At 40.2% G+C, this 23989-nt stretch overlaps 1 protein-coding gene and 1 pseudogene across 2 annotated transcripts in view; one reads left to right on the top strand and one right to left on the bottom strand.

Moving 5' to 3' along the window:
• LOC310904788 (uncharacterized protein) overlaps positions 1-23989 on the bottom strand; it is a 339287-nt gene that overhangs the window by 96337 nt on the left and 218961 nt on the right.
• Positions 6177-16670, top strand: LOC310904760 (ubiquitin carboxyl-terminal hydrolase 42-like; annotated as a pseudogene). The gene is made up of 16 exons: positions 6177-6518; positions 7226-7426; positions 8512-8622; positions 8783-8885; positions 9049-9116; positions 9273-9343; positions 9874-9956; positions 11186-11297; positions 11658-11798; positions 11992-12092; positions 12553-12694; positions 13374-14083; positions 14454-14542; positions 14714-14717; positions 14947-15971; positions 16472-16670. The product of its transcript is annotated as a ubiquitin carboxyl-terminal hydrolase 42-like (transcript).

Raw genomic sequence — 23989 nt, 5'->3', positions numbered from 1 at the left:
TTTTACCATCCAAACCAACCATTTTTCCATCAAACCCAACACCTTGGGTTTTGAAATGAAACTGGTAAGCCACAAGTCTTTATTGAATCTATTTTGCAGTGAAAGGGTTTTCTCTGTAACCTGATCATTTAAACTGTTGTGCTTAAAAGAAGGTCACTTGCAAGAGCGGTTATAATCCATGCTATAAAATTGAATCATCCTCTAGAAAGAAAAAAAAAAGGAGCAATTATCTTGCATGTACTCTTGATAAAGGAGGAGCTACACAATGGTATATAGTTTCACACTTTATTTTTGAGAATGTCCAGGCTTAAGTAACAGCTCTTGATGATAAATGAAAAGATTAATACGCAGTGGATTTACACAGAACATTGCGTTTTTAACAATGATCGATACAGAGTATTTGTCATGCAAATCACCTGTGTACACCAAGAAATACTTATTTCAATATATATCTGTACAGTATTTACATTTTATATTTAAACTCTAACTCGAAACATTTTCCAAGAAAATACAGAAATGGAACTGGTAAGCCACAAGTCTTAATCTGCAGCATTTGGTCTACAACAGACCTGGCTTTTCCAGCAAGCGTATCTACATAGATATGTAACAAATCTTAAAAATAGGCATTGTTTTTATATATGAAGCATTATAAATGCTGCTTGGTTTATAAAGCTTCGGTTTTGTACCCGTTTAAAACTGTTCAAAATGTCAAGTGATTTAGAGCTTACTTTGTCAGAATATTTTAAAATTTAAGTCAGTCCAGGGGAGTTTAACTATTATATACAGTTCTCTCCCTAGATTGCACTGGCAACGGGGCAGCAATTTAATGCTAGAAATAATATACTTCCTGCTACGATCTCCTCAGTTACATGTTACTCTAAATAATTATTTCTGCAGGGTATAAGAACTTCAAATACAGCAAACGAACTCTCAAGGCGTTTCCTTTGTGCTTACAGGTAGACACCGTCGCCTGGCTGGATAAACAGATTTTCTTGAAGGTGTTATTTCAGCATATAAGAATTGATTAAAAAAAAAAAAAAAAAGTGCTTCATGGCTTATTGGTTTTGTAATCTCACAGTTCTCCAGGAACACTTGATTTGCTGCATTTCACCATTACACTCGTCAGTAGCACTGATTCTGGTTTATCACTATTTGCATTACAAATCTCCTTGTCCAAAGCCTAAACTGATGTATGCACTGCTTGAAAACAAAACGTGGTTGCAGAGCAGAAGACTCAAGTCATTAGGTTAGCAGCTGCGTAACCATACTGCTTTCCAAACATAAGATGTAGAGCTTATTGAGTTTCTATGAAGAGTTTAAACGGCTCCCATTAAGCAAAGATGTCCCCACACTGCTACTTCCTCTTAAGCAAGGATTCTACCTCCTTTGGCTGAGGCTTGCTCCCTTACATTCGAACATTCATCCAAGTAGCCTGCAATTCCACATTCGTGGGGGAAAGTCTATAGAACAGAAAAGGTTCCTCCAGTCTCTTCCTCTCAGCCTTTTTTTGAAGCATGCAATAAAGCAAAACATTCACAGGCTGACCTTCCATGCAAAACAAGGCAACTTAGTAAGACAGGAACCGCAAAACTGATTGCTCTTTAAAGTTAAAATGAGATTTGAAATAGATCAAGTTAGCAAGTGGTGTTAAGTCTGTAAGTAAGTCTGTTTTTGCCAGTGCAGCACAGTTCCCTATCATGTAGCCAGAGCTGCTTCTGTAGCTCCAAGAAGCAAAACTGCTTTGACAAAATACTGTGTCATGAAAGCATTCGTTGGTGCGGTAGGCACAGCTCAGGTTCAACAACTGAAAGACCATCAGAGTGGGACTGCAGAAAGATCTTTCAGAAGTTCCAAAAAGACATGTGGGGGTGGGAGTTTAGTTGTGTTAGATAACACAATCTTAGATAAAGATTTTGGTCTTAACGTAAAAGTAAGGGCGTCTACCGATTTCTTCAACTCCAACAACTGAAGCACAAGTCTGAAAAATCGCCTTTAAGAATGCAATGAAAATATTTAACTCTTCTGTATGTTCATAGTTTGTTGTCAAGCAAAGGAATGAATGCTGATGCCTTAACTATCTAGGGCTGTAGCTTACAGAAAGACTACACCTTCCTGTTTTTTTCCCTTTAAAAACGTTAAATCCATGTGAAATTATTTGGGGATGTTTTCACATGCAAAGCCTAATGCAACTCGTGCCTAATGCAAGCCCTGTCATCTTCTTCCTTTAGTAGTGTCGCATTAAGGGGTGTAGCCGATTGACCGTTACGGGTCCGGTCGGCTTCAGGGTACTGAACTATCACGGCCACGGATCCACCAACAACGCAGCACGCCCTCGCTCTAGTCGCGTTCAAGAACTGTCACGGCCAGGAACAATGCAATTAAGTGCAGTTTATTACGGCAACAGATACACAGGTCCTTTGGATTGCCAGTGATAAATTCACTGTCTGCAAAAGCAAGCTAGCATGCATGAAATGCACAGGTACACGGCCTAGGTATTAAGATGTTAAAAAGCATAAAGACGCTAGAGATTTCTAAGTTTCCGTGGAGACGCCTGGTATAACCAAGCGTTCAGATCTTACCTCGCAGCATCCCAGTGGGCGGGGGGGGGGAGGGGTGAGAGGCTCAGCCTGTCGACTGATGTCAGAAGGTATTCTTCGTGACAGTATCTTCCCCAACATTCCCTTTCTCTTAAGCCAATTTATATTATTTTCTATCTTTTAGGTGGAGCTTGAGTGACTCCAGTCATGCGTATCTTGGTTGTGATTGGTAGAAATTACCTCGCTTGCGTTTAAAGGTACAGGCTCCGAGAAATTCAGAGGATGTGCTCAGTGAGGGGTGGTTGCCCCTTGGAGGCGGGTAGCTTTTGGGATGGAGGGGTGCTTATAATGCCTAGTCACTTAAGGCAATTACTCCACAAGGAGTAACTTTACTCCTTTAACTTAACTACTTGAACTACTTTAAGCTTTAACTACAGCATATCTAAAACATAAGGAGGATGTTACTATGTAAAAAGCAGATGAAACCAGTCCTTAACTCTTACTGCTTATTGTGCGTGAGCAGACTGGCATGAGTTTTAGCTATACTGGCAAATATCAAAGCACACCTGTGTAGTCCCAAAGCTGGGAGAAAAGCAAGGAAACCTTGAAGAAAATAGGGAGGCCTGTAGCTTGTGTAGTCTTTTAGCTGAGAAAATAAGGAAGGAGAGAGACAGGTAGCCTTGAGCTAGCAGAAGCAAGGAAGAGAAGGGATAAAAGGGAAAAAACAAGAAGGAGAAAACCAGCTCCAGACTGGCCTGTAGTAACCTTTTGCTCATTAAGGGTCATTAACACATTAGAAATCACACCTGTCAAAATGATAATCCTTGCTAATGTGGGATTCGGTGTGTGTCCCCCTCCTCCTGTACCACCACCCCCCCCCCCCCCCCCCCCCCGGTGTTCCTCTGTAATGCGCAAGCTCAGTAGAGAAAAGTTAGGTGAGCTGTAATAACCAATCAAAAGGAGCCAAAGAGAGAGTTTTCACAAGTTTCCTGTGTATGAATGACGGTGATTCGAGTCAGAGGTGTGCTTGCTTTGCGAAAGATAGCCAAGTACCTGACTCTGCAGAGTTCTGTAATTAATTATGTAATTAAAAGACCTTGGTGTGCATTCCGACTCTGGGTGCTTATTGGCGCGGTGCACTGGGCACGAACTCGCGGACAACATCTGTACTCAGTGTGATGCCTACAGACAATCCTTTACTGTTGGGACCTGCATATTTTTCTGTGCCTTCAACACAAACCCTTTGGTACAACTAGTTCCCTACGTAGCTGCCAGTTCACCACTCAGTTGCACTTCTGAAGAGGAAAAGCTATTTCCCTCTAACGTAGGAGCACATACTCTAAATGCAAGCTTCACTCAGCTGGTCATTTACTGCAGGACAAGATTTGAAAACTGTTGTGGAGATTCTGTTGGGTTTTCTGCTTACAGAAAAATTAAGTGCCAAATCGCCCTCTACTCCGCTTTGTAGTGCTGCATTTAATGGAGATTCAAAGAATTTCATTTGCTCCTCCGTTTATGGACAACGAGCTGAAGGAACAGGTACAGCACATTAGCCTGGAATGCCTTCCCTCCCAACCAAAGTAAACTGGAGCTGTAACTAACACAAGCAGAAACAAGGCTTCCACGTTTTCAGCTGAATAAAGTTCCAACAAAATCATCCTCTGGGATTTGAAGCTTACTTCAAATTACATGCCAACAGCTCTTTTCCCTGAAAGGTCTTGCCCAGTTCTTACGTCATAGTAAAGTGTATACCTATAAAATTTACAGTTAATGTCTTCACTTAGTTTGTCCAATTTTTGCATTATCGCTCAGCTGTGTGCTCATTCATAAGCTGATGCATGTATACAAGCTGCTGCTCAAGTCCTACGTCTTGTTTGCAATTCTTCGTTTCCTTGTTGCCAGCATATTGTAAAGCGGATCCCTGCTGCTACTCGCTCTAGAAGAAAAGGAATCATCGGTTTGGTTACCAAATACCCGCTTCTGGAAACCAGAAGTGTTTTGGTCTCTCTTCCCTTCGAATGACTCCACACCTCTCATCAGATAATGGATTGCTGACCTAGAATCAGAGAACATCCCAAGGTGGAAAGGGCTCACAATAATGAGCGAGTCCAACTCCTGGCTCCACACAGGACCACCCCAAAAGCAGAGCCTATGTCTGAGAGCATTGTTCAAACACTTCTGGACCCCCGTCAGGCTCGGTGCCACGACCACTGCCCTGGGCAGCTGTCCCAGTGCCCGAGCGCCCTCTCAGGGCAGCACCTGAGGCGCACGGGGCTCGGCGGGGCGGCCCGGGAGGGGAGGAGGACGGCGGGGCGAAGCGGCCGCTCCCTCAGAGCCGTCTCCCCGCCGCCTCGCCCGCACGTCGGGGCTTTTTCGTGTCGGGGCTTTTTCGTGTCGCGCCCTCGGGCTCTCGCCGCGGGCGACATGCCGCTCCCCAGCGCGGACAGCTTGCGCGCGGGGCCTGCCCGCGGCGGCGGCGGGAGGGAAACCCCAACCGCAAAGCCCTCCCGGCAGGGAGAGCTCGGGGTGAGGGCCGGTCCGGCACCGACAGTAAAGACACGCCGGAGGAAACGCTCTGCTTTTAGCCGTGAGCACCGCGGCCAGGTTGAAAAGGCGTCACGCTGGAGCTCCGAGTTGGGCGGCGTTCCGAGGCCGTTGTGGCAGTTGTGGAGACGGCCTCGGCTGAGGTGGCGGCTGCTGTCGCTGCTGTCCCCTCTGTCCCCGCTGTTGCCGCTGTTCCCGGCGCCTGGAGACCCCCGGCAGCCCCCTGTGACAGGACCTGTGGCCCCGGGGAGCAGGTCCTGTGGCCCCCTGTGCCCGCCGCCTCGTCGGCCATCCCGGCAGCAATCCTGCCAGCACAGAATAGCTCACCGGCTTTACGTGCGTTTCAGGGTAAAGTGACGATTAACTTCTATTTCCTGGCTTGGGTGCTGCTTTATTCTTTAACGGAGCTTCAGGTTTAAAGGTTAAACTCAGTTCTGTCAAGGTTAAACTCAGTTTCGTGAATGGCATCTTGGACAAAATCTTAAGCTGTGATTGACTCTCTGCTTAACAGAGGCCAAACGTGTACCTACTGAGAAGCAGGTCATAGGTGATAAGCCCTCACAAATTAACTTGCTATCACAAAGTGACGCCCAGAAAAAGTGTATTCAAAAGCTAGGCTCATTACAGAATCACAACCAAGCCATCATGACTGGTGCAGTAGACAGTGAGGTAGAGGGTGAGCCCTGGAAAGACAGAAGTAAAGTAGCAGCGAAATGCAGGTACCTTTGTGCACACGAAGCAGAAAAGCGCAGGCAGTAAAGTAATAGTGCTCCATTACTAGCGTGAGCAACAATTATATATAAATCGCAACCATTATCTATTAGATAATAGGTAATAATTAATAGATAATTGCAAAGCTCCAAAAATGCAATAAATAACTGATTCCCCTCAGAGAATGTCATTTGCATTTTTATATTAAAAAGACTCCAGAGTTGTAATGGATTAAAATCCTACGAAAGTGAAAGAAATGGCATCAGCCACTAGTTCTGCAGAAGCTAAAAGTAATACTGATAGAGTTTTGATGGAAATTTTTCCTTTGTGTGTTTAGTTTGGGGATTCCTTTTAAATCATTCATACCAGCAAGTTAGTTCTTCAAGGCCGTTTCTTTGAGATTAAGTGACAGGACTTCTACTACTCTTTTCTTCTTGGAATGCTTCTTGGTATTCTTACGTCAGCCAGAACATTTGTCTCTGTCGCAGATGAGAACAATGACCATAGTTAACAAGCCCAAATCTTCAAAGTCTAAAAAGCCATCTTCAAGGCGGTCTGGCAAATCCAAGAAACCGAGTACTAAAAAACTGATGTCACGCACCGCAAACTGGGGCCGGATACCACCTGCAGAAGATTCAAGCCAAGTCTCTGTGGCCCAAGGATGTGGAGGTGCTATTTATTGTAGATCCTCTGAAAAATCTAAGCCTTTTGCCCAAAGAGATCTAAGTAAGTGTGCGCTTTATCCTGCCTCCGTTTTCTTCAAAACAAAAGTAGAAAGTGGTAGTTCTTGCTTGTTGCACTGATAGAGAACGGGACTACTGTGAATAAAGACTTCCAAAGCGATTCTCCTAAGGCAACTGAAGTGACTGACGTTACAGAAATTAATTTTGATATATTTACAGTCGACAGAGAAATGTGGGGAGCATTTTGTAATGCACTGATTCATCCATATCTTTTCTGTTTTGCAAAGAAAAGTGTTTGATTGTTGCTATTCACAGGTTCCATTATTCACAGGTTTTTGAATGTTAAGATTGCTCAGGAAAAGATCTGATATTTGTAGGGGTACCGTCATTCCTAGTTATTTGTTTTTACATTGTCCTTGCATTTATTACCATATAATTTCAAGTCTAAGTTTGTGGTTGAAGTTATAATAAGGAAAAAAGCATATAATAAGGAAGAAATTAAAATGGTTGACTAAACTTTTTTTTCCCAAAACGTTGTGTTGACCAGCCAATTTGAAGATGGCGGTATTAAAGGTGTCTGCAATAAGTTTTTCTGTTTTGGATTGTAGCTAGTTCCTCTAGGTGCTCCCGCAGAATAGTATTTTTACTATGCCTATATATACTTTATATATTCACTATACCTATATATACTTAATACCTTTCTTAGAAACAAACAAACAAAATCTCTTTTTAAATATAACTTTCTTGCAGTTGTTAATGATGGAATTGCTCCGCCACAAAGGATTCTTTTTCCACCTGAGAAGATACGTATGGATTGGCAAGAAACACAAAGTGTTGGAGTTGGCCTGTACAATCTTGGCAACACGTGTTTTCTTAATGCTACTCTACAGTGTTTGACCTACACCCCCCCACTTGCCAATTACATGCTTTCTCTTGAGCACAGCCAGTCATGTGAGTACTTTCTAACAGTATTTTAAATCTGTTGGATAGTGTGAAGGTGAAAGAACAGCAGTGATTCTGTGAGACAAACTTACTTGCCTGATTTTACCTGTAGACGCTGGCTTTGAGCATTGTATTAGCAGTGGGCTCGGAATAGCATATGGAGTGCGTTTAACGCACCATGTGTTTTTTTTGTTTGTTTGTTTGTTTGTTTTTTTAAAAGGATCTTTTCTTGCTTCATGGGAATAATGAAGTGCATTGGACAGTAATGCATTTAATGAACATTTGGCATTTGGGCTATTTGGGCTTCCTGCTGCTAGAAAGGCAATAAAATTTAGGATGTTGGCATCATAGGTCTTTAGTCTGCACAGCCGAGGTTCCATAATGCACTACAATAAATGGTCTGTTCGTTGTTGAACCAATTAAAAAAAAAAAAAAAAAAAAAAAACCTAGAAAGCAATATGAGCTGTTATGAACACGACTAGATTTTTTTGTGGGACTGTATTAAAATCTAGACTGATTTTGTCCTAAATAAAATGTTGTACTATAAAGTAAATGTTGTACTAAACCTGTATGCTTTTTAGGCTGGTATCTTTGTATCGATACCTAGAAATTTAACTGTTTTCTTCCTGTATATAGAAATCGTTTCAGTTGAGAATCCTGTTGAAAAAAGGAGGGCAGAAGTACTATTACATACATTACTGTAATTTTTCCTTTCTCCCAAAGGACTCGTAGCTCTGTATCATGAAGCTCACCTGACAGCACTGTGCTGAAAATAACCCACGTTCTCTTAATGCTGTATCATCAAGGTCAAATATTCTTTCCTCATACATTTTGCAACCTGTGGAGTTCACATTCCTGTCAGCCTTTACAAACGTGACTTTGCAGTAGTCTTTTAGATTTCTCATCACAAAATGCACTTGAATACAGGCTTAATGGATATTTTTATTCTATAAAGTTGTGTGAAATGAAATGTTAGGAGACTGTTGGGACAAGGAGAGTGGATATTGTATCTATAGTTTAAATGTTACTTATATGTTTGTTTGTAGTTATGTCTGTTTCGCTAGACTGGGATGCTTTCTTCTTTCACTCTTCAGGTCGTGAACAAGATTTTTGCATGATGTGCACGATGGAGACTCACATTAACCAGGCCCTGCGTTGCACTGTTGATGCCATCGAGCCTACGCGTGTTATCAATAATCTCAGTCGTAAGTGGCTTCAGATGTGTTTCTTTTTCAGCATCTTGTAATCTTCAAATAATTATTTGATGTGTATAAATGGTTTTAACACTGTAAAGAAGAGAGATTTTAGAAACAGGAGAATTACTTCATTTTTAAATGAGGTGAATACTATCATCTTCTTATTTAGGAATAGGACAACATTTCCGTTTTGGCAGTCAAGAAGACGCACACGAGTTCTTGCGCTATACTGTTGATGCTATGCAGGAAGCGTGCTTGAATGGAAGCACCAAGTAAGCATAAACAAATTCACTTTTATACGTTCTCTAGCACCTTTTAGGCCTTTATTTACTATCAAAACTGAAAGTCTAGGTCATCCTTGGTTTTCATAAAACTCTTTGAAGAGTTAACTGTGTGCCTTAAATCTTCTGAGGTCTGATTATAATTTATTTCCAGATTGGACAGATCTTCTCAAGCTACCACCATCATTCATCAAATATTTGGAGGATTTCTAAGATCAAGAGGTACTTTTAAAAATATTCCTGTCCTTAGAACTGATCTGTGTCTTTTGTCGGTAGTAAAGCAGTCTGTAGTTTGTCTGAAGTAGTATCTATCGACAACTTGAATGTGGACAGTTAGTCTCCTTCACGTGTTGTTAAGCATTTATATTTTGCTTCCAGTGAAGTGCTTGAATTGCAAAGCAGTTTCGGATACGTATGAGGCATTTCTTGATATCACTTTGGATGTAAAGGTAGGAGGTTTTGTAAATATAATTCATGATGTTTAAGTACATGTATAACTTTCTAAATTAAACTTGTTTAACTTAAAAAACCAAACCACGTACAATGTTAAAATATAAGAGCTTGGTGGTGGTTAGAAAGTGGATTGGACTTTGTCCTTCTGTGGAACCCCTGTAGTCTCCACGTCTGCATTGGGTTTAAGGGGAAAGAATTTTATTGCTGCGCAAAGTATAATACTGTCACACTTCTTTGTTGTTCTACCTCAATATACATCTAATTGTTAGACTGTTGGATTTGTTGCCAGTATTGATGACAAAGCACACTATAGATGCTGTCTGCGTTACTGGAAAATGATTTGTTTCAAAGTAGAATGACTTCCAGGTGAGGTAAACGCTGAGCATGCTCTTTCTGCCTCCTTCTTGACAGTGCTCATAGTAGATCGCTTAAGTATGTGTTAGTCAGGTTCTCTTATAAACTCCTAGTGCGTCTCTGGAATTTTGAATTTACAGTGACTTTACGCTCTTCTCTCTCGCTCCTCTAGGCGGTTTCATCTGTTACCAGAGCTCTAGAACTATTTGTGAAACCTGAAGAGCTGGATGGAGAGAATTGCTATAAATGTAGCGAGTAAGATTATTACTAATTATGTCTTAATACTAGATATTAGTTTTATATATTACATGACTTAGAGCGTAAGTTATCCTTTAACTTCATTTAGAAATAAGGAGACGCAGCTTTGTTGTTGTTGTTGTTGCTTCATTTTCTAGTAGTGGTGAGCTGAAGCAAGGAGCTATGGAGAATGATTTGGAGTGGAAGGCAGCAGCAGGTTCCTACAGGTCCTAGCGTTCACTGTGAAACAAAGTTAGATTGAGTGTCAGGGCATGTGAGCTGGCTCTGTGGTAATGAATGTTAGCAGCCTGTGCTGGCTCACTAAACAGCGTCTTGCACAGCTCTTGAACTGTGAAACCTGTCGATGTGGACTAATGTCCGAAATGAGCTCCCTTAAGCCTAACCCGTGCACAGGGAAAGCCTGTTGAGTTCAGGCGCTCTCTGTGCTGATCAATATGTAAGATGTTTCTACGTATGTGAGAAACAATTGAACATTTGCATAAGATGGTTTGGCAAAACAAGCTGTTAGTCAAACATCCCCTCAGAAAAGCACAGAGTGCCCGGCTCAGTTCTGTAGAATTCATGCCTGACCCCTCTAAATGAAAAATGCAGTATCCACTTCTTGTTGTTGGATACTAAGGAAATTAGGGTGTCGAATCAAGAGCGTCCAATAGGTTATTAAAGCAATTTAATCCCAGGTTCGTCTTGGCCTGCGGATCCTAGAAAGCAACATGCAGCGTATTCAGGATTCTCATAAGTGATGTCTGAGGAAGAGAAAGAACTGTAATAGCACCTCACATCTGAATTGCATGGTCCTTCCTTAATGTGCTCTTTGAGGTGTGATCGGTTCAGTCACACTTAAAGCCAGAATTTTCCGTCTTTTTGTGAGTTTAAAAGGAAAGGCCTTGCACATGTACAGTACTTTTTCCATTGCTGATAACTGTTATTAGTCTTATATATAACTCATTTTTACTATTTTTTGTTTATATTTTATAACTCCCTGGTAATACGCTTTCGTGAGAGATTCCTGTTCCCGCTATGCTCTGAGTTGTTGGTAAAACTTACCTTCTTCTCTGTATTAACAAACGTGACATGCAGTGCATGGGTTTATGAAAAGAAAAAACCAAACATATGATGCAAGTAAATATCATTCAAATAGCATAAGCATGCATGAGACATTAAAACGAGTTTGTTTTGGGGGCAAAAAAGATGATGCTTTCAAACACTTGTCTCTGCTTGTTTTTAAGGTGTAAAAAGATGGTTCCTGCATCCAAGAAATTTACCATACACCGTTCTTCCAACGTTCTCACAATATCACTGAAAAGATTTGCAGATTTCACAGGTGGAAAGATCAACAAGGTATATTTCCCGCTGTAATGCAACTTTGTCATCATGTAATGGGACATCCCCCAAAGCTGAAAGTTGTTAATATTTTCAGACAATAATTGTAGACTAACGACTACGGCTTATTCTTTCTCTTAATATCAGTAAAGTTCCTGCTTGACAAGAAGCATATACTTTCCTCTGAGAAGGCTAATTCATCAGGAAACAGTTGTCTGCAACTTCTAGTATTAAACGTTGCTTATGGGAAGACTTATTTTTAGTGAATCAAGAGATATATTCATATAATTCCAGTCTCTGTTTTTTGGAAGTGTTTTTCTCTGGCTAGTCCGCGAAGTACTCTGATATAATTTTTCTATCTTCTTGGTCTCTCTTTAGGAAGTAAAATATCCTGAGTATTTGGACCTCCGAGCCTACATGTCTCAATCAAGTGGAGAACCACTCATCTATGCCTTATATGCGGTGCTGGTGCATCATGGTATCAACTGTCGCTCAGGACACTATGTATGCTACATAAAGGTAGAAGTCGACATCATTTCTAACAGGGTAAAGGTTGTGCTGGCAAACCAGTTCAAGTGTTACTAGTAGTACTGTTTCTAGGGAAAAAGATTTCATTATATGTTTATTTGACACGTGTGTATTTTATTGCTATCTGTGATTTCATTTGGAAAACATGCAATTCATCTAAAGATATCGTTGTCTTTATTTGCAGGCTGGTAATGGACTTTGGTATCAGATGAATGATGCAAAAGTAGTCCGTACTGACATTAAAAGAGTTCTTGGTCAGCAAGCTTACTTACTTTTTTATATCAGGTAATAACAAGTATTCAAATGTGTTCAGAAGAGATTTACTCTCCTGTTATTGATACTTTTCTTTTTGCAAGTGTTTTTCTTTCTCTCCCAGGAAAAGATGATTATTTCTCTAATTCAGTTCTGTCTAACCTGAAATTCTCTGTCATTTATTATCTTTTGTTGCTTGGCCTTAAACTGCAGCACTTGTGTAAATTGCTGTATATGTGTTATCTGTAGCTGGCTAATTTAGAGAAGGAGAGAAATGAAGGCCATCTGTGGTGTAAGAATGAATTATTGCTCTGAAAGTGATAGTCATAGTAGGAAGACTGTTACCTACTTTTCAGTTTGTAGTCTTGGCTAAGTCTTCTGTAGAGAAGGCTTCCATATCGTATGAACTGTTCCTATAAAATTATAGGATGGGATTTAATCCAAGAGTAGGCCGAAAGAAAAACTAAACTGAGATCACTGCTCTTTTCTGAAGGCGCTATGATTTGACGCTCGGAGAACGTGCTTTTTACTTAGCAGCACCGTCTTATCCCTGTTCATTCCCCCCTGGTCAGCGGGGGGCTAACAGTAAGCAGGCTGGATTTCTGGGACCACGACTTCCTCCTCATATGATTAAGGTAATTTAGGGAAGCGGGAGGGCAGATAATGGCACCAAACGGACAGTGGGTTTGGGGTTTGGTGTGGGGTTTTTTGTTTGGTTTTTGGCATCTTTGTTTTGTTTTCCTTCCCACGCTGCAGCTGTCTTCACAGCCCTCATGCTACAGCCAGAGTCATTCAAACAGTGGTTACTGCTGAATTGCGCAGCCATGCGACTCCATTGTTTATACCTCCTAGACAGCTTTGTAAAGCACAGAGAGCTACGCTCTTTGACAATTTAAGTAGAGTGTACTAATCCTCGAATCATTTAAAAGAGGACTTGTTTTTCCTATCGACGTCACTTTAGCTAAGACAGGGAAACCAAATTGTCTTATTCCTGAGCACCAGAACAATTATTCCAGGCTTTTTGGGGTATGTTTAAAGGGGAAACTAAATATATTTGGGAATAGCTTTAGGCAATGTTAAGTTGTTTGGATGGTTTTCAAAAATGATGTTAATTTGATATCAATATGCAGTAAACCAAAAGCAGGAATTAAATACACTTATGGGACTTGCATTTATCTTTTAAGGGCAGTGTTTTTTGCTTTTTAGGTGTTAAGACCATTTGTAGAAATACTTAGTAGGAGAATGACATGTTTAAAAATGTTAAATGGAGTGTTTGCATTAACCCGTCTTGCAATTTCTTCTTTTTAAATACAGAATTCAAGTCGTTTAAATGGAAATGGATCCATAAAAGAGGATGCAAATACCACTGGTGTCACCCTAAAAAGGCCATCTTCAGCACCACCAATGGCCTGTGTTCAAGAACAGGCGATTACCAGGCCTTCAATTACTGATACGTCAAAAAACCAGAAGATCACCATCAGTATTCACAATAAATTGCCTGCTCGTCAGACTGTGTCACAGCCTGACTGTCTTAGCAGTGCTGTGGAGGATGAAGATCTCTACAAGGCTGTTCCTTCATCCACAATCACAAATTCGGTAAAGCAAATGAAGCAAATACAAATACAAAAAAAAAAAAAAAAGAGTTTCTGCTGAAATTTTTGTGGAGCCAAAGGTGAATGGAAATCCTAAACTCAGCTCTGATAACACAGTCCCTTACGGTGCAGAATCTTCAGGAAAATCTGAGGAGGAGTCAAAGGGCTTATTTAAAAGGAATTGCAATGCAATGTGGAATTTTGGTTGGAAAGGTAGTCCGTACATCGCAGAATTCCCATTCTTCCTGTCAGAATGCTGATGAAGGAAGATCCCAGCATGAGCTGCCAAACACTGATTCACTGAATGGTGCTATTAGTTTAGTTCATGAATCTAAAGAAAACGGACTGAAACTTGATGATTCCACTTGCCAAGTTGAACCTGTTAAACCTTGTGAGATGTTCGTTTCTAAAACAAACGGATTGCTTGAAACATAGTAGTTTGCTCCATCGAGAATTTCTCACCCACGATGTATTCGGGAGTGTTTATCATGTTCCTAATTCAGGCGAAATGCTGAGAAAACACAGCACAAATTTGATCGTAACCCTTTGTGATATTATGCCATTAGAATTTGCAGAGCTGAGCTGACATTAGAACTTGTCAGCTTAAGCTGAGCTGAGATAAAAATTCTTAAGTTTCATAAAGTAGATTTTGGGAGGTGAGTTGGCGTTATCTTTGAAGTGTAGATAATGCATACAACACAAAGCGATCTTGCTTAGCATTTAATGTAGAAATTCTGAGAAGACTAGTCCTCAGCACAAATGGTATTTTTTCTGTCTGCTGACTTGTGCGTTTTAGTTGCAGATGCCTGGAGCTATGCCTCCAGTCCCTCGAGAAGTCATCATGGAATCCCTCACGGCCAGCCAGCTGAACAGCTTGTCAGAGGAAAGAAGGTAAAATGAGCACAGTCTGATTAAGACAAGATTTTATGGAAGTTCATTGCGGTTTTATCTGTCTACTAATACTATTTAATGGAAGGATTTAAATCAGTAGAATTCCGTACTGTATGGCCAGTGTTGCGAACAGAACTAATGATCGACACTGTGCATAGCACTCTGATGCAGGCTGGTGCCTCGCGGAGAACTTGTGTTTCTTCATAGAATGTTTTTCCATTTTTCTCCATTATCTGGAGAAACATTGGCTGTTCCCCCGTCGCCCCCACCCCTTTTTTCTCAGAGCAGCAGGTGGAGGGAGACGGAAACGTGTTTTTATTTTGTGCAGTGTCCCGGGACCTCCGAAATCTACTGAGAATGATGAATACCTTGAACAGTACCAATGTGATGACCGTGGAGACAAGGAGAAACCAAGAAGATCAAAAGAACATGAACTGATTTCAGAAGAAAATGTTTTCTACATCAAAGAGTCTTCTGAGACTGGTGAGAAATTGCGGCAAACTTCCCCTCTAAAGTCTGACAGTGAATGTAGTTCTAAAAACCTTTCCTCCTTAGCTGTTACAGATAGATGCCAAGATACAAAGGACGAGACTAAAAAATCTGACAAAGAGCGTTACCAGAGAAAGAGGGAACATTCTCCTACTGAAGAGAAGGAGAGTCAAAAAGATGGTCATTCCAGCAAGAGAAGGTGCTCTCGGAGTGTGGAAGTTGTTAAGCAAAAGCGTCACAAGCAGGAGTATTGGGAGGGAAGCAGGTACAGATCTTCCCATAGTGAAAGGAACAGCCCTGATAATGGCAGAAGACCAGTAAAATATTCAAAGTACAGATCTCGAAGCAGAGGAAGATCAGAACAAGATAGCGCTAGATATTACCATTCCAAAGGGGAAAGAAGTTGGAGCAGAGAAAGATACTATCAAGATGAACCACGGAAATGGGAAAAATGTAGCTATTACAAGGATTACTATTCACCTCATGCAGCAGGAGACAGTAGAGAGAGAAAGTTCTCTCACGGTGATAAAGACTTTGACAAATTGACTCAGACTTACTCCAGCAGGTCACATAAGCGTTATCATTACAAAAGCAGATGGCCTCAAGGTTCCCTCTTGCGAGAGGAAGATGTACATCACTTTAGCACACCCAGAGCAGACTCACATCGTTGCTCAGTAGCTCAGCAACATTCTGGAAAACATTCGCGTGAGAGACATGCACTTCCACCTGTGTCAGCTCATTTGGAGAACTGTCGCCAGAAAAAGGCAAAAGAAGGAAACAGAAAAAGACAATATACTCGTGCAGAAGGTAGTGAAAGTGAAATAGAAAGGCAACGCAGAAAGGTAGAAAAGGAGGTTTTAGGTGGTGAAAACATGAAAAAATATAAGAAGTTCTAGAAGAAAAAGAAGTCTGAAGATAAACAGGGAGAGAAGGATTCCAAGTAAGCAGGGATTCCAGCCTAATCAGCATTTTTTTTCCTAATTCTTTTCTGGGTGCTTCTCATGTTTTGTTTTTTTTTTTTCATAGTTTCTGAGTTATTTAGATAGCATAATCTGGCTGGGGATCATGACTGGGGATCATTAGGTTGATCAGTGAAGACAGGAAAGGTATTGCTGAATTGTGTCAGAGCACTAGCTTTGGACCACGTAGTTCGAATCACATCTGCACACCATTCTGGATTAGGTTAAAATATTTTTTTTTTTTTACTTGCACATATTCCAGAGCTAACCATTGTTAATGATCTGTGTACCAACCAGGACCTATGGTCCTTCAATCTGAGGGCTTAAGTTTGCTGCATCTAAAGGAAGTTACATGTGCACAAAGTACCACAAAATAGCTGACATGCGGCAAATCATCGCCTGTGGTAAAATAAATAAAGTTTCCTGTATGCAACAAGTGCCACATCTTTTTTTCTCTTTTTAACTTGCATGTTTCTTTCAGACTTTATGATTTGTATTTCTCTGCGCTCCACTTTGACAATGCCAATCGCAAGCGTAACAAAAAGAAGAAAAAGGAGAAACATCAGGAAAGTGAAAGGCTTCTTGGAACACTTAGATCCTCGTTTCCAGAAGAAAACCCGGGAGAAGAAGGAAGAATCCCATCCTCCAGATGGCTCTTTATGAGAGCAATGCAGAAGTGAGGGCAGTAAACAACCTCACAAGGAAGGGAAGCCTTCCAGTGCAGGTGAAAGGAAGAAACATCGCATCCAGCGAGTATATTAAAGGTAAGCGGCTGCAGCATGTTTATGGGATTCCTTTTAGATTAATCTAGAGATTATCTAAAACAGTCTTTAAATGCTTGATGACTGAACAGTCTGCTGGATATTAAAATATGTTTTGAAAAATATGTTTCAAATGTTGTTTTTTCAGCTGTGTGGGGAGAACAAATACAGTGGCTATGAATATTTTGGCTATTATTCAGAACAGCATGTGGAGGGATATGTAAACTATGTAATATGTAAAAATATGTACTATGTAAAAATCCTGCTTTTTTTCTCCTTTTTGTTTTTTTTTTTTTGTCTTTTTCTTTTTTTCCCTGCTATTATAGGTTTAAGAATATAGAGGAATGCGCTGATGGAAGCCATGTAAAGAGTCTCCAAATTTGCATTGGGTTTAAGCGGAAAGAATTTTATGTCTGCACAAATTATGATACTGTCAAAACTTCTTTGTTGTTCTACCTCAATATACATCTAATTGTTAGACTGCTGGATTTGTTGCCAGTATTGATGACAAAGCACACTATAGATGCTGTCTGCGTTACTGGAAAATGATTTGTTTCAAAGTAAAATGACTTCCAGGTGAGGTAAACGCTGAGCATGCTCTTTCTGCCTCCTTCTTGACAGTGCTCATAGTAGATCGCTTAAGTATGTATTAGTCAGGTTCTCTTATAAACTCCTAGTGCGTCTCTGGAATTTTGAATTTACAGTGACTTTACGCTCTTCTCTCTCGCTCCTCTAGGCGGTTTCATCTGTTACCAGAGCTCTAGAACTATTTGTGAAACCTGAAGAGCTGGATGGAGAGAATTGCTACAAATGTAGCGAGTGAGATTATTAACTAATTATGTCTTAATGCTAGATATTAGTTTTATGTATTGCATGACTTAGAGCATAAGTTATCTTTTAACTTCATTTAGAAATAAGGAGACGCAGCTTCGTTGTTGTTGTTGTTGCTTTATTTTGTTTAAACAACTGGTGCACGGAAATAATCCCAAACTTGAAAACGTTACATCTGTTTTGGAAATCTAAGAAGAGTGGCTATTAGCTGATATTGGACTTTTCTCGTAGCATTGTCTGCACCATGGCTTGTCAAGCTTCCTAGGCGTGTAGCTGCATGCTGAAATATTCATATTGGCAGAAGTGAAAAGACATGCCCAGTAAGTAGTGGTGAGCTGAAGCAAGGAGCTGTGGAGAATGATTTGGAGTGGAAGGCAGCAGCAGGTTGCTGCAGGTCCTAGCGTTCACTGTGAAACAAAGTTAGATTGAGTGTCAGGGAATGTGAGCTGGCTCTGTGGTAATGAATGTTAGCAGCCTGTGCTGGCTCACTAAACAGCGTCTTGCACAGCTCTTGAACTGTGAAACCTGTCGATGTGGACTAATGTCCGAAATGAGCTCCCTTAAGCCTAACCCGTGCACAGGGAAAGCCTGTTGAGTCCAGGCGCTCTCTGTGCTGATCAATATGTAAGATGTTTCTACGTATGTGAGAAACAATTGAACATTTGCATAAGATGGTTTGGCAAAACAAGCTGTTAGTCAAACATCCCCTCAGAAAAGCACAGAGTGCCCGGCTCAGTTCTGTAGGATTCATGCCTGACCCCTCTAAATGAAAAATGCAGTATCCACTTCTTGTTGTTGGATACTAAGGAAATTAAGGTGTCGAATCAAGAGCGTCCAATAGGTTATTAAAGCAATTTAATCCCAGGTTCGTCTTAGCCTGCGGATCCTAGAAAGCAACATGCAGCGTATTCAGGATTCTCATAAGTGATGTCTGAGGAAGAGAAAGAACTGTAATAGCACCTCACATCTGAATTGCATGGTCCTTCCTTAACGTGCTCTTTGAGGTGTGATCGGTTCAGTCACACTTAAAGCCAGAATTTTCTGTCTTTTTGTGAGCTTAAAAGGAAAGGCCTTGCACATGTACGGTACTTTTTCCATTGCTGATAACTGTTATTAGTCTTATATATAACTCATTTTTACTATTTTTTGTTTATATTTTATAACTCCCTGGTAATATGCTTTCGTGAGAGATTCCTGTTCCCGCTGTGCTCTGAGTTGTTGGTAAAACTTACCTTCTTCTCTGTATTAACAAACGTGACATGCAGTGCATGGGTTTATGAAAAGAAAAAACCAAACACATGATGCAAGTAAATATCATTCAAATAGCATAAGCATGCGTGAGACATTAAAAGGAGTTTGTTTTGGGGGCGAAAAAGAAGATGCTTTCAAACACTTGTCTCTGCTTGTTTTTAAGGTGTAAAAAGATGGTTCCTGCATCCAAGAGATTTACCATACACCGTTCTTCCAACGTTCTCACAATATCACTGAAAAGATTTGCAGATTTCACAGGTGGAAAGATCAACAAGGTATATTAAGAATATACCTTAAGAATATAGAGAAATGGTCTGCTTTTATTTTCATTTTCTCTTTTTTTCATTTTTCTCTTAATATCAGTAAAGTTCCTGCTTGACAAGAAGCATATACTTTCCTCTGAGAAGGCTAATTCATCAGGAAACAGTTGTCTGCAACTTCTAGTATTAAACATTGCTTATGGGAAGACTTATTTTTAGTGAATCAAGAAATATATTCATATAATTCCAGTCTCTGTTTTTTGGAAGTGTTTTTCTCTGGCTAGTCCGCGAAGTACTCTGATATAATTTTTCTATCTTCTTGGTCTCTCTTTAGGAGGTAAAATATCCTGAGTATTTGGACCTCCGAGCCTACATGTCTCAGTCAAGTGGAGAACCACTCCTCTACGCCTTATATGCGGTGCTGGTGCATCATGGAATCAACTGTCGCACAGGACACTATGTATGCTACATGAAGGTAGAAGTCAACATCATTTCTAACAGGGTAAAAGGTTGTGCTGGCAAACCAGTTCAAGTGTTACTAGTAGTACTGTTTCTAGGCAAAAAGATTTTCTGAAATAACCCCAAACTTGAAAATGGGATCTTGTATAAAATCTTAAGCTGTGATTGACTCTCTGCTTAAGAGAGGCCAAACGTGTACCTACTGAGAAGCTAGGTGATAAGTGTTTTTGTACACTTATAAGTGGTCATTTTGTAAAGAGACTGCTGAAAAATCTGAACAGTGCTGCTGCAGAACTCTGAATGGGGGGCTAGCAACTGTCTTAACTGATCTGGAATCTTGAGTTTACTTTTCAGTGGACAGGAGGAGAGTCTCTCAAGGCAAACAGAGAGAGAAATAACACCCGATACTCATGTCAACATAAATTTATGCTCAGAGTGTAGGTGTAGGAACAGCGTCGGTATGTATATGGAACATCGGGAGAGGAAACTATATCGGTATTTACAGCTTTTCTACTTCCTTGTCAGAGAGACGTTGTCTCCAAATTAGAAATTGATGTATTTTGAATAAGGGCTGGTGGATCGGATTTATTCTTACTAGTGTTAATATTTGCTCTTGATTAGTACTTAATATCTGGTAACGCATCAATCAATCGTCAAAAATAAACTTAAAAATGTGTAAGGCTTATCTCGTTGGTCGATACAAAGACCAAGGTCTTTTCTCTTTTCTCTTTTTTTTTTTTTTCCCAGTATTGTTTTTCTGTTTTCCTTCTCACTGCAGTCTTCATTTTGTTTCTTGTCCCTTAAGTATGTTTTCAATGTGTTGTTGAAACATTTTCCCTTTCAATGCAAAAAAAGGAGCTGTCACTGGTGTCTGCAAGTTGAAGACTGGAGCTTATCTGAAAATCACTGAGCCCAAGAGCTGTCACCTTAGTCTTCCAATAGGACAAGGATGTCTTCGTTTTCTCAGTTAAATGCATTTTTCAGGTTTGTGTATTATTTTCTCAGGAATGGAAAGTGTGCGCACAATTTGCCAGTTGTGGGACTAGGAGTTCTCTTATTTCCTGTGCTTTGTTTAACCTGTCTTAAGTTTAATGGATAGCAATCAAGGTGTACTAGAAATCTGAAAACACTTTATGCTTTGTTCTCTCAGTCATTTTGGTATAACAAACAAGCTTATGGTTTAAACCCTCCATTAGGTTAGCATTTTCCCTAAACGTAACAAGTCCCTGTGTGCTACAGGAAGACAGTAACAAAAAATTAAGTATAGATATTCATCCTGCCATTATTCAGCTTCTGCCTATGGACAGACAATTACACTTATTTAAAGCGGTATCCTCTTGAAACCTAATCAGCATGTTAGAAAGCACTTAGTTATCGGCTTTTGTCCTGGAGGGCTGAGGTTTGTTTTGTTTTGTTTTACATTCAGCATTTCCTTTTCTAGCTTCCATTCCCCTGTTGTTTTGCATGAGGAAAACATGCAGCTTTACAAAGTAGAACGGAAAGAGATGCTTTTCAGTCTAACTTTTCAGTTTTTTGTAGGAGTTTTAAATGTGGTAGGTGCAAAACAGCATAAGTACTGCTGCCAAAGTTATATTCAAACAAGTATTTCTTGGAGAAGCAGAAGAAGCCCAGGGAGAAATAAATTTACAAACATGCTCTTCATGCTCTCCTTTCCCAAGATTTCTCTGAGATATATCCCATAGTCTGTGGGTTTTGAGGTATGTGGTTCCCAGGAGTGAAAAGGAGGGCCAAACAGCTCTCCTCTCGGATCTCCACGTGCCAGGGCTTTAGTGTACTGCCACTTATGGCTCCGCTTTTCACCTGGAAAAAGCGACCTCATGCTGTAAACTGAGGAGCCCTGCAATTGTTCTACTTGGGTTTTTTTTGTTTTTTTTTTTTTTTCCCCTGCTCATATAGGCTTAGAAATGTGCTGATGAAACAATAAAAAAGCCAGCTTGGTACATCTCCTTACAAAAAAATAAGTACAAACTTGAGCTCCTGATCGGCTTCATGCTGAACTCTGTGCTGTTCTTGTCGTAATCTTGGTCTCTCAGTAGATAATATGGTTTAATTACGAATAGAATCATGTGATGAAGAAGATCTCACACTGCAACAAATTCAGCATCTCAAATGAAATTTTACATTTTCCGTGATTTTCTTTCTGAGCAGAAGTGTGTAGTATTAAATATATATATATATATATCTGTGATGAAGCCACGGTCGCAGTTACTCAGATATCTTAATAAGCACTTGCAGGAAGATAAATTGCTGCATCTTTTAGCATTATTTAATTGTAGGGTTAGAGACATGTTGATTCAACAGTGCTGTAAAGTTTCTAAGAGGTCACTTTGAAAAATACCAGCTAAATTACTGGCAAGACTGCACCCGTTCTTAAAAACAAACAACCCCCCCAAATCATCTGTTTTCCTCTTACAGGTAACTGAAGTAATCCCCGAAGAAGACAGTTCACTATCCAAAGGCAAGTTTTATTTTTAAACATTTTCTACATTTTATACCTAGCCACAACTTAACAACCAGTTAACGGTCGGTGACAATCCTGTTCAGTGTTGAAAATGTCATTCTGGCATAGGAAACAAAGGACTTCATCTTCTTGCTTTACAGCTGAATGTCTTCTACATAATGTTTGGAGAAGTGAAATCTTGCAAGAGGTTTTCAAAAATTCTGCCCGGTTTGGATGATGAAGTAAATTGCCATAGTCAGTAGATTCTGGCACTGACAAGTTCCTTCAAGCTAAAGAGGGAGTGCGATTGTTGCAAAGCATGACTGTGTTTTGAGACAGGGACGACCACAAGTTTTAATCTTAAAATACGACATGGAGGGGAGGCTGGTTGTTCACACATTCTTGCAAACATTAATACAATCTGTCCCATTATCAAGAACAAAATTAGGGACTGAACGGAGGTCTTTCAAATACCAGTGTTGCAAAAATAGACTTTTTATGCTACTAATGTCAAAAGAATCCTGATTGTACTAAACTGTGTCTCTTCTAGCTGATAAATCAGGAATAGCACAGAAGAAAATGCGTCTGCTCTAATGCTCTTTGGGCTTCGGTGAATTCTCTGGCCAGCAGATGGCGAACTCGCTTATTCTAAACCAGTCAAAAGTATAGGGAGAAAGTAAATGTCTTGCACACATTACACAAGTCCAGGGCATTGGGATCACTGGGCTACATGAGTGAAAGAGATGTACCCCAACAGTACCCCACTTAGATACGCTGCTTGCAACATAAGCAGGATGGGAGGGCTGTGCAAAGCAATTTTGGTAAATTGAGGAATTCATGTATTTCATCAAGCCTAAAGATACTAATTAGTTTCATGTGGGGGAAGGTCAGTCTTTCAAAGAAAAGAAAAAACATCTCTTAAGCAGGATTTTCTGAATGGTGGAATCTAATCTGAAAAAAGGCCACTTCAGCAGGTTATTTATTTATAGCAGGTTATTTATTTATTTATTTATTTCTTACTGTATTGAACCTCTCAAGTAAGCTAGGAGCAGACTAGGAACAACTGAGGACTTGTTAGAGTGTGCCTTTTCACCTGGACTCATGTTACTTTGAATAAATTAACAAGGATAGCTAGTGATAATTTGTGATTTAAGGAAATTCCAGATACGTGAGAGAAAGAGCAGCGTTAAAGCAGTTAAATTCCTGCTCTCTCTAATAAGTGCTCTCTCTAGCCAGTTTCTGAACGCTTCTGTTCTGTGGCTAGGATTTGGTCAGCTTGACCACAAGATCACTAGTAAAACAAGGATGCCGTCCAGTCAAACCTTCAAATGAATGCAACTTACCTAAGGTCTACCGTTTGCTATCAAAACAGGTAGCTTTGTCCTAATATTCTGTACAGTTGACCAATTTTAGCATGGAACTGAAATGCAGTCAGTTTAATGGGAGGGCTTTGGAAGCTGCCTTCTCCAGTCAGTTCAGCCCTGTAGTCAGAGAGCAGATCAAGCTGTGTGCAGGCTTGTGACTTCTCTCTTTAGAAAGAAAACCACTGAGCCAGACAGTTCCATGTTGAGTATCACAACAGGGAATGACATTTCTTCCCTTTGTCTTTCAGATGCAGAGCTTACTGATGGAAGCCTTCAATACTCAGACTAAACCTACCATCAAAACGGACGACCTTTTTACCATCCAAACCAACCATTTTTCCATCAAACCCAACACCTTGGGTTTTGAAATGAAACTGGTAAGCCACAAGTCTTTATTGAATCTATTTTGCAGTGAAAGGGTTTTCTCTGTAACCTGATCATTTAAACTGTTGTGCTTAAAAGAAGGTCACTTGCAAGAGCGGTTATAATCCATGCTATAAAATTGAATCATCCTCTAGAAAGAAAAAAAAAAGGAGCAATTATCTTGCATGTACTCTTGATAAAGGAGGAGCTACACAATGGTATATAGTTTCACGCTTTATTTTTGAGAAT

Source organism: Anser anser (genome assembly GCF_964211835.1).
Source record: "Anser anser genome assembly, chromosome: 10".
NCBI lineage: Eukaryota > Metazoa > Chordata > Aves > Anseriformes > Anatidae > Anser > Anser anser.
Note: the sequence above shows the minus strand (reverse complement) of the source record. Positions and strands in the feature narration are given on the sequence as shown.